Raw genomic sequence first — 9,119 nt, forward strand, 5'->3', positions numbered from 1 at the left:
GGCTGCGGGCGGGGGAAGCCGGGCTGCGCGGCCGAGCCAGGCTGCGGGGCGCCGGCGCGGGGAGGATGCCCGTTGGCGGCGGGCCCGAGTGTGGGGGAGGGAGGCTGCCTGGTCTGCTACTCGCAGACCCGACGCAGACGCGCATGCGCAGCGCGCTCCGCTCGCCTGTCCTGCGGCGGCAGACGCTAGCCCCGTCCGGCGTTGCGAGGGAAACACGCATGCGCACGACTGACTCGCACCTGGAGGCTCCGGCTGCGCATGCCTGGGGGTGCTCCCGCCGCTTGCGCGCCGAGGAGCGGACCGCGCCTGCGCCCTTCGTGTCTCTGGAGTGATTCCTGACTTCCCCGCCCCTCGCCGCTGGAGTGCAAGATGCTGATTCTGGCGGCTGCGCGTGCGCACAGTTGAGACTCCAGCTCGCTGTGGTAGCGCACGCATGCTCAGGGCATTCCCGGGTGGAGCGCATGCGCAGCAAGGGTTATTTAAATGTAAGCGGGGGTTGGGCTCGTGGCTTGTCTGAGTAGCTTTAGGGAGTTTGGGTGGTATAGGGGTAGCTTCCTGGCTCCTTATGGGGCCTCAGGAGCAGAATGAGGTTCTAGATTAGGGTCTTGGACCTGGGCTGGGAGTGTCTTGGAGTCATCCCTGACCTGCTTTGGCCCTTGTCAGTGTGGCAAAGGATAGGAGCCTTGGGGTGCAGCAAGATATCAGCCCTTTGGGAGCCTGCCTGCCTGGGAAGTGCAGTAATGACTGCTGCAAGGTCCCCTGGAGCTTAGGCTTTGGGCCATTCAACATCTGTGCAGGTGCCACAGCTGCTGCCAAAAGCAAAAATTTTCCAGGCAGACCCCAGAGGACTGGAGCCCAGAGTAGCAAGGTCTGTCAGAGCTGTAACTGCTGTCACCTGACAACCGTGGACTGTCACAGCTAGGAACTTGGTGCTGCCTCTAATGTATGTTTTGTTACTAGGTACCCCACATAATTGTCAAGTTTAGCACCAAAATGAATGATTTCCCAATGATGGCCTCTTGAAAGGTATAATACACTGCTTGGTCTCTTTCAGGCTACCATCAGATGTGTTCCTCAGTGTAGAGCAGTGGTTCCCAATCTCTTTTTGTACCAGGACCCATTTGTACACACTGGCCAGTTCCAACTCAGGATGCAGCCTAAGTACCTAGCCTCCTGTCAGCTTGTGAGCAGAAACCCATGGTTTCTGATGTTTTTCTCCTTTAAAGGAGAAAATTTGGTGCCAGGGAAGTTCTGTGACTACTTCTTTAAAGGAGAAAGTCTGGTTTTCCACATTTTTCTGTGACTTTTTTTTTTTTTGTGACTCGTTCATATATTCTTACAACCTGCTGTTGGGTTGTGATCCACTAGTTGAGAAACACTGGTGTAGAAGACTTGCAGTGGTGGAGAGGGCTGTGCACACACCAACCTTCATTCTGTCCTGCAAGAACCCAAGGAGTGCCATTGTATTTGACTGAAATCCAAGGTCTTTAGTTCTGTAAAATCTTTTAAGAATTCTAACCTTAAGTCTTCCCTACATCGGGAGTTGTGTTGCAACATTGCTAGTTCTACTTGTTTATTTATACCAGTAACTTTCCTTTTTGAAGCTAAGCCCAATGTACCCCAATTCTCTGTTGACATTTATATGAAACTTTGCATATGTTGAAGTCTTTCTGGCATGGCAGTCTGAAGATTGTTTTGTCAAGTTTTATTTTTAAGAATACATTTTTCTTAGGCTTTGTATATATGTACTTCTATAATATTTTGTCACAGGAGATGAATGTCAGTTTAATATTTATTATTTCTAACTGGGGAACTTATTTTCTGATTCTTACAAGTTAGCAGCCTTGAACTGTGGAGGTTTTATAGTAGTGGTGCTCAACCCAATCCTCCCAGGGTGGGGAGGGAATAGGGCATGGCCCACTCCCAACCTGGGGCCTGACCCTAGTCCTGAGGTCAGGACTAGAGGTAGAGGGCATGGCCTGACCCTGATCCAACTGTGTGGGGCCTGGGGTTTGGGAATGTAGCATAGGGAAGGGTAGCTGTATTAATGGCCACTGCGTCCCTGCCACTAAATTTCCCATGGGCCAGATGCAATGGGTCTAAGGTCTTGCAGGATGGAGGTTGAGCACCCTGTTTTAGTATTTTGTATTCCTCCTCACTTACAAGCTGTGTTTAATTTGGCTGACTTAAGAAGCAAATGCTTCATGCTTTGTATAGAACACAGACACTAGTTTGAATGGTGATATTTGGTGAGTGAAGTAACCCAGATATCTTACTTGGGTCCTTATACTACAAAGACTCGAGCAGATACTTTGCTTTTAAGTGCTTAGTTAATCCCACTGGACACAACGGAACGATTACTACTTAACATTCATTTTGCACAAATGTTGGTTGTATCAAGAACTCTTCAGTATCTTTTGTAGGGAGAGGGTTGTATTTCTTGTGCCTGATAATGGAAACAGTTTAGTCTGCCAAGATAATTTTCTGGCTTTCTTGTAACTGCAGAAGACAAGTTATGGGTAGGGTGACCACGTCCCGGATTGGATGGGACAGTCTCGGATTTTGCAGGTGGTCTCAGCCTCTTGGTCACTGGAGAAAATTGAAGCAAGAGTCCTGGGTTGGCATGAACTTGCTAGCACAGACCTAGCTCATGACTCAGGAGCTGGGCACATGCTGGCAGTTTCTCACTGGTCCAGGACTTTTGCTTCAATTTTCTCCAGGGAAGCCAGTCAATGGGCTGCAAGGAAGATCGCTTGTGCAGTAGTCAGGGGTGGGGGGGAAGGAGCCATGGGGGTCATGTGTGCACATGTACACCATGCTGTCCTGCCCAGCTCCATTCCTGGGCACCATGAGAGTGTGCATGTGTGTGTGCTGCACTGTTCTGCCTGGCCCTGGCCCTGCCCCTGGGAGCTGTGGGGTTCGAGGGGAGTGTGTGCGTGCATGTTGGTGCCCACTGGTCCCTCCCCATCCCGGATTTCCCTGCTCTTACTGGGGGACATAGTCTGTTGGGATTTACTTTGTGTAAACCTGAAATTTGGCTTTTTAATTTAAAAATATTTTTGTATAACTTTTTAAGGCAACCCACAGCTGTTGGATAGAATAGGATCTAAATATTCCTTTCTTATTTGGAGTATCTGACTTCTGTGGAATAGGCAGTCTTCTCCCAATGCTTCTACTCAACCTCAATTTTAAGCACGTTTTTAGTTCAACTAAATAAGCATTTTCTGGATATCAACATTTCACACATGCATAGAATGAAACATGGTGCCCAAATGTTTGGAACTAAGATCTAGAATTCCAGCTCTGTTGCAGGTTAGTGTGAGACTTGCTGCTTTGAATCCAATAAAGGACAGACTCATGTAAGTTAGAGTGCTGGTGACTTAACTTGGTGTACTACTGTAAGTGCAATATAGTCTAAAAAGCTGCATCTCTTGTACTAGTGGCAATGAGTTTGGAGCACCATTAAGTAAACTAGAGTGCCATGTTAACATCTAGGTATTTGAATTTGTGGTTATTGTGGCTCACTACTGCCTTTTGCTTTGACCCACTTAAAGAGACTTTATGCTGTTGAATGTGTAGCCTATGTAGTATGTGTACAGGGTTTGCTTGCCAGTTCTGTGGGTGATTTTGTGTGTGTGTGTTTTAATGCTGCATGTAGAACAAAAAGCTTGTATGAAAAATGTGTAGTGAAAATTAATGAATATAATTAAAGCTCAGGGTTCCAGTGCTGTGGTTGATGCATAGCATCAGTACTGGCAATTTAATTTATTTATGTGTGTATTAAACTTATTTTTTTAGTTTTGTGGTATTCTGTGTGTGTCATAGGGGAGGGGAAGTTTCCTTCCATTCCCCAACTCTGCATTTGTAAAGAGGAGCAGACAGAATGACTTTCTGTATCCTGTACTTGTTTTGGGTAGGCAGATTACAATAAATGTGAAAAAAATGTTGATTTACAGGCTAACATGGTATTTGAGAGTCATGATAATTTTATTTAAATAAAGCACTTGTCTGAGGCTAAAGTGTTTTGCATAGAGAGAGAGAGAAGGGAATCATCTCACTGTCAAAGCCTGACACTTGTATTATGAGAGGAGGGAGTGGATTGTTGTCTTCTTAAAAGTGTAAATCCTTTTTTAAATCTTGGACATTGACCATTTCAAGTAAGAGGCTCAGCTTTCTAGAGAGAGACCTCAATGGTCAGGGATCTTGTAATAGTCTCAAGTGACAAACCCAAACAATTTATATTCAGGCTTTAGAGGATAGAAAAGCTGAAATTTAAGATAACTTCTGAAAAAAAAATAGTCTTGAAAAATGTACTTTAAATAGAATCACTTGGGTACTTGGCAGTGGTTGTCTTTTACACTTGTTGTTCATGTAGGGACCTCATTTCATCCTGCTGCCTCAGTGGTTTGCTGATCCTCCTACTGTGCTTCTCTCTTGTAATGCCAAGACAGAACTGACCAAATAAATTCATATCTCTGTGCTTCATCCAACTTTCCTGGAGCCTTCCACAAAAGGACTCATGATCCTACTTACCAAATCAGATTAGACTGAGAGTCCAGATTAATCACCTCTCAGCCCCATCCTTCCCATGTAGCAGCAGATGATTGTTGCCAGGGGTATAGTAGTGGCAGTGTCTCACACTGGAGGCAGGCATGAGATTGACTAGGTGGTGGGGCTCTGTTCTGGTCAATGTAGATCCAGATGCAGCCTACAGGTAATAATTTGCTGGCCTCTGCTATGAGTAATCCTGTTGATTTCCATGGCATCTTGTCTGCAACTCTTCTCTTCCCCCACCTTCATTCTGCCATGTCCTAACTCCTGATAGCACCAAGGAATGCTGAAGGGATGGAGAAGGGGGAAGAACAGTAGCCAAATTGATTGTCAGTGAACTTCAGTACCACTGAAGATAATTTTTCGATGTAAATAGCTCACTGTGGTTCAACAGAGGAGTGTCGTATTTGACTGACTCTCCTGAAGTGTTTAGCTTACACTCTGAATACTCATACTCAGACTAGTTCCAGAGCAAGTGGAATGGGCTAGACCAGAGTCTGATTTACTGGCCCCAACCAGCCCTTTTACACAGTTCCCCATCCCCTGTCTCTGTAGCTCTTCACATAGTCCCTAAGGGACCAACAGCATACAGAGTAGGGGGAGAAGTTTTATTAGTAGTAGTATTATTGCTCAGGAGAGTTGGGGAAAATGCATAGATGGAGAGAACTGGATTGAGCAATTGGTCTTGGGGCAGGTGTGCATCAGACTTATGGAACCAGTAGGAAGATCTGCTTCATAGTTTTTATAATGTTTAGATCGGTCATCTTTGGTTATAGTATACCACAAGAAGGGTAAATTCAAATGAGCATGTAAACCCATGTCCACTAGAAATAACACTCAGTTTTCCATTCTACAATTTCAATATGAAGCTAAATAAAGTTTATAAAACAATCACTTGTGCTGTCCACAATAAAATTCAGCAAGCATTTTCCTTGTTCAGAACTACCTTATTCCACTAGCAAGATGAGCGTGTATGTGGCTTGTCTCATGATCATTATGTTGTTTGAACAGGAAACAATAACCACTGGCTGTTCCGTGGAACATCAGCTTGCATTCTGCAGGCCCTGAGTTTAATACCCAGATTCACTCAATTCTGTGCTTTGCAACAAGCTCCCTTTTAATCTCAACATTTAACTACCCTCAGGACATGCATTGAGTCCTTCAGTCATGCTCAAATGCACAATTACCTGTGACCTCAGCAAGATTAAAATAAATGGAAAAGTCTATGTGTTGTTTCTATTTTAGTGTGGGGCTCAAGTTAATACTGTGTTTTTAGAACTGGATATATACTTTATGGGTGATGGAAGTTGAAAGTGGAAGGTAACCTCTTGATCTAAGTCGCCTGTAAGTGTGCTAGGTATAAAACATCAATGATAGTTGCTGTGTGTGCCAGTGTCTTAACTTCTGTTGCCTTGACCCTTTTAAAAAGTGATTGCAGTGATTAAAATGCACTGGATTAATCTCAACTTTAAAATGTTTTCTGTAGGCTATGAAGACATTCCCCTTGACTATCAGTAGACTTCACAGATGAGAACATTAGTGTGTAAACAGTAACTTAGTTTCATGTATAAACTATAGCACTTATCTAGGTGATGCAAACAGATGGTCTCTCAAAAGAAAACAAAACATACCATTTTGATAAACTGCGGAGAAACATCTAATGCTGTATTTAATGCTCATTTTTTCAAAGACAGTAAGTTAGGGAAATTAAGGTTTGTTGAGACTTAAAGTCCTTATTAGACCATTCTTTCTTCATAAAATAGCAATGAGCACATAGGGAATAAAGTTTATCATTTAATCGATCTCCAGCGTATGTTCAAATAAAATCTCTTGTGGCTTTGGCATCAGCAAATGTTTTTGGCACTAGTAGGATTTCCCCTCCCTCTAGTTTTTTTGTTTACTAAAAGTGTTCTGAGAATCTCATTATTTTTAGCAGATTTATATTTTTAAGAGACCAGATTGAAATCAAAGTGTTTTTTTCATAAGCATACAAAATAGTAAAATTCCACTTTTAAAACAGCTATTATACAAAGATTTGTAGATTTTTATATAGACAACTGTTAAAGGAAGGAATTCAGCCTGTAAGCTTATGGTGTATAGCTTTACTCCACATAAATGAATTAAAAGAAACTTATCCTGTGCATGTTTATTTTGGTGGGTTTTGGGGTTATGGGTGTTTTTACCCCGTCAGTACTTTTGAGGTCTTCTGTAGTTCATTGTAGCTCTTGCATTTTGACATGTAAGGTGCTTTTTCACATGGTCTATTTAACCTAACTGCACAAGAAGTTCAGAAGAAATAGCTTTCCATTTTTGCCAGTGCAATTCCTGAATTTTCATTTAGTTGTTAGATACATTAATTATTTTAAATAGGCACTTAAGCTACTTGGTATCAGCTATAGTCTGTGTTTATGGAACATGGACCTATAGGCAGAAACAGGTTAAAAATATGGGTAGTAAGCTTCCCACTAGACTTCGTAACTATTTGACCAGTTATAAAAGGAGCATTGTTGAGGGTGGGTACAGACATTCAAGGAGGTTAGGGGTAGATTAGATTGTATTTAAAAATGGCTGCCTGGTCTAACTTAGTTTGCCCACATGCGGACCTTACACACAGATCCCTAGTTAGGTCGATCTAAATGCAAACTGTACAGAAGTTCCAGGAATGTTTATAAGAGTCAAAGCCAACCCAATCTAACTTAACTGTACCACAGAGGTACACCAAGTTAAATTGGGCACGGTTAGACTGATCTTACTGAACTTCTGTACGTGGCCTGAGCACAGCCCCAGGGCTGGGAACGCTCAGTTCCTGGCCCTACCTCTAATGCCACACTTTTACTACTTTGGCTCTCTTCCCCACACACAGCTGGCCCCACTCGCCGCGCCTGGCTATTTTTAGTAGGGGTGCACTGATAAAGATTTTTAGAGTAAGCGCTGCCCGGCTGTGATGGGGTGGGTGTGGGACAAAGCCACAGCTCGTCTGGGGGGTATGGGGGAGGGGGAGGGGAGCGGCTCCCACTGCTGTGCACTGCTCATCTGGGAGGGCAAGGCAGGAGGGCATGCACCCCCAGATCTGCACTAGGCAGCCCAGGCAGGTTACAGTGCTGTATTTGGGGCAGGTTGGTGGTGGTGCAGAGAGGCAGTCTATGACGAGGCTTCAGCCAGCCCAAATTTCACCGTAGCCCCTCCCAGTGCCAACACCGCCTGCCCCAAGGGCAGCACAGCATGGCCCTTGGCTGCAGCCCACCCAGCCTGCCCTGCACAGATCTGGGGGCACATGCCCCCCCCGCCCTCCCAGAGAAGCGGTGGGTGTAGAGGTGGGAGCTGCTGGATGAGTGGCATGCAGCGGCAGGAGCCACCGCCTCCCCTGCGCCTCTTGGACAAACCGTGGCTCTGTCCCACGCTTGCCTTACTCCAGCTGGGCAGTGCTACCCTCAGTATGGTAGGGGCATTGATCTGCTCCAACACGCCCTTTCCCTCCCCTTCCACCACAACATACTTACCAGCTGCATGCAGCTCTCCACAGTGCCACGCTCTGGTCCTCGCTGCCTGTGTGCTGCACTGTAGCTGTGTGCACTCATGCACAGACATATTTATTGGCCGAATTATCAGCCACATCAGGCCAATCTTCCATGTAGTCAATTTTCTTTATATTCGTGCCATTCCACTATTGGACTGATGAATCAGTGCACCTCTAATTTTTTAGCCCCCTGGCCTCTTCGTCATACCCAGATGGACAAACCCCAACCACCCTCAAACCAGCCAGGCCCAAAAGCCTGCCGAACCTTCTGATCCCACAAGCCACTTCTTGTGCTGGGAGCTGATCAAAGCAAGTTGGAGTGGGGAGGATGAGGGGAGAGTAAGTTGGCTGGGAGGAGGATGGGAACCTCTGCAATTCTGTCCCCCCCACCTCCCGATCCCACCAACCCTACCCATGGACCCACTAGACCTCCCAATCCCACTAATTTCTACACCCCCTCCCCACAAAGCCATCTACTCCCCACCTTATTTCAGTTGGGTTCCCTGCACCAGTGAATAGGACTGGGGACAGTTTGGTGGCTTTTGGTGGGGGATGGGCTTGGTGGGATTGGAGAGGCTCTCCAATCCTGCCAGCCCCCCCTCAGCAGATGCCACTATTCCTCCTCTTCCCTCCCCCACCAAATCCTGCCTGGTTCTCCCCCTACCCCAATTTACTTTAGATAAGGCTCCTAGTACCCATCTAATCACTGAGTTAGATTGGCAGACCATTTTTAACCTGATCTAGTCCCCCCAAAAATTCATTGTAATAGCTGTATGAAGACACTTCAGGCATGTGTTTAAACCGGTTTCCGGTCCTGCAGGGAGCAAACCAGGAAAGCCAAGGCTGCAACTGAACTCCAACTAGCTTCAGGCATCAAGGACACCAAAAAGTCCTTTTTCAACGCTGGTCCGGTCCTGCAGGGAGCAAACCAGGAAAGCCAAAGCTGCAACTGAACTCCAACTAGCTTCAGGCATCAAGGACACCAAAAAGTCCTCTTTCAGATATGTGGGGAGCTGGAGGAAAAGCAAGGGCAGCGTTGGACCCCTGCTAA

Source organism: Crocodylus porosus, unplaced genomic scaffold (genome assembly GCF_001723895.1).
Source record: "Crocodylus porosus isolate Cpor-Errol unplaced genomic scaffold, CroPor_comp1, whole genome shotgun sequence".
NCBI classification, from domain to species: Eukaryota; Metazoa; Chordata; order Crocodylia; family Crocodylidae; genus Crocodylus; species Crocodylus porosus.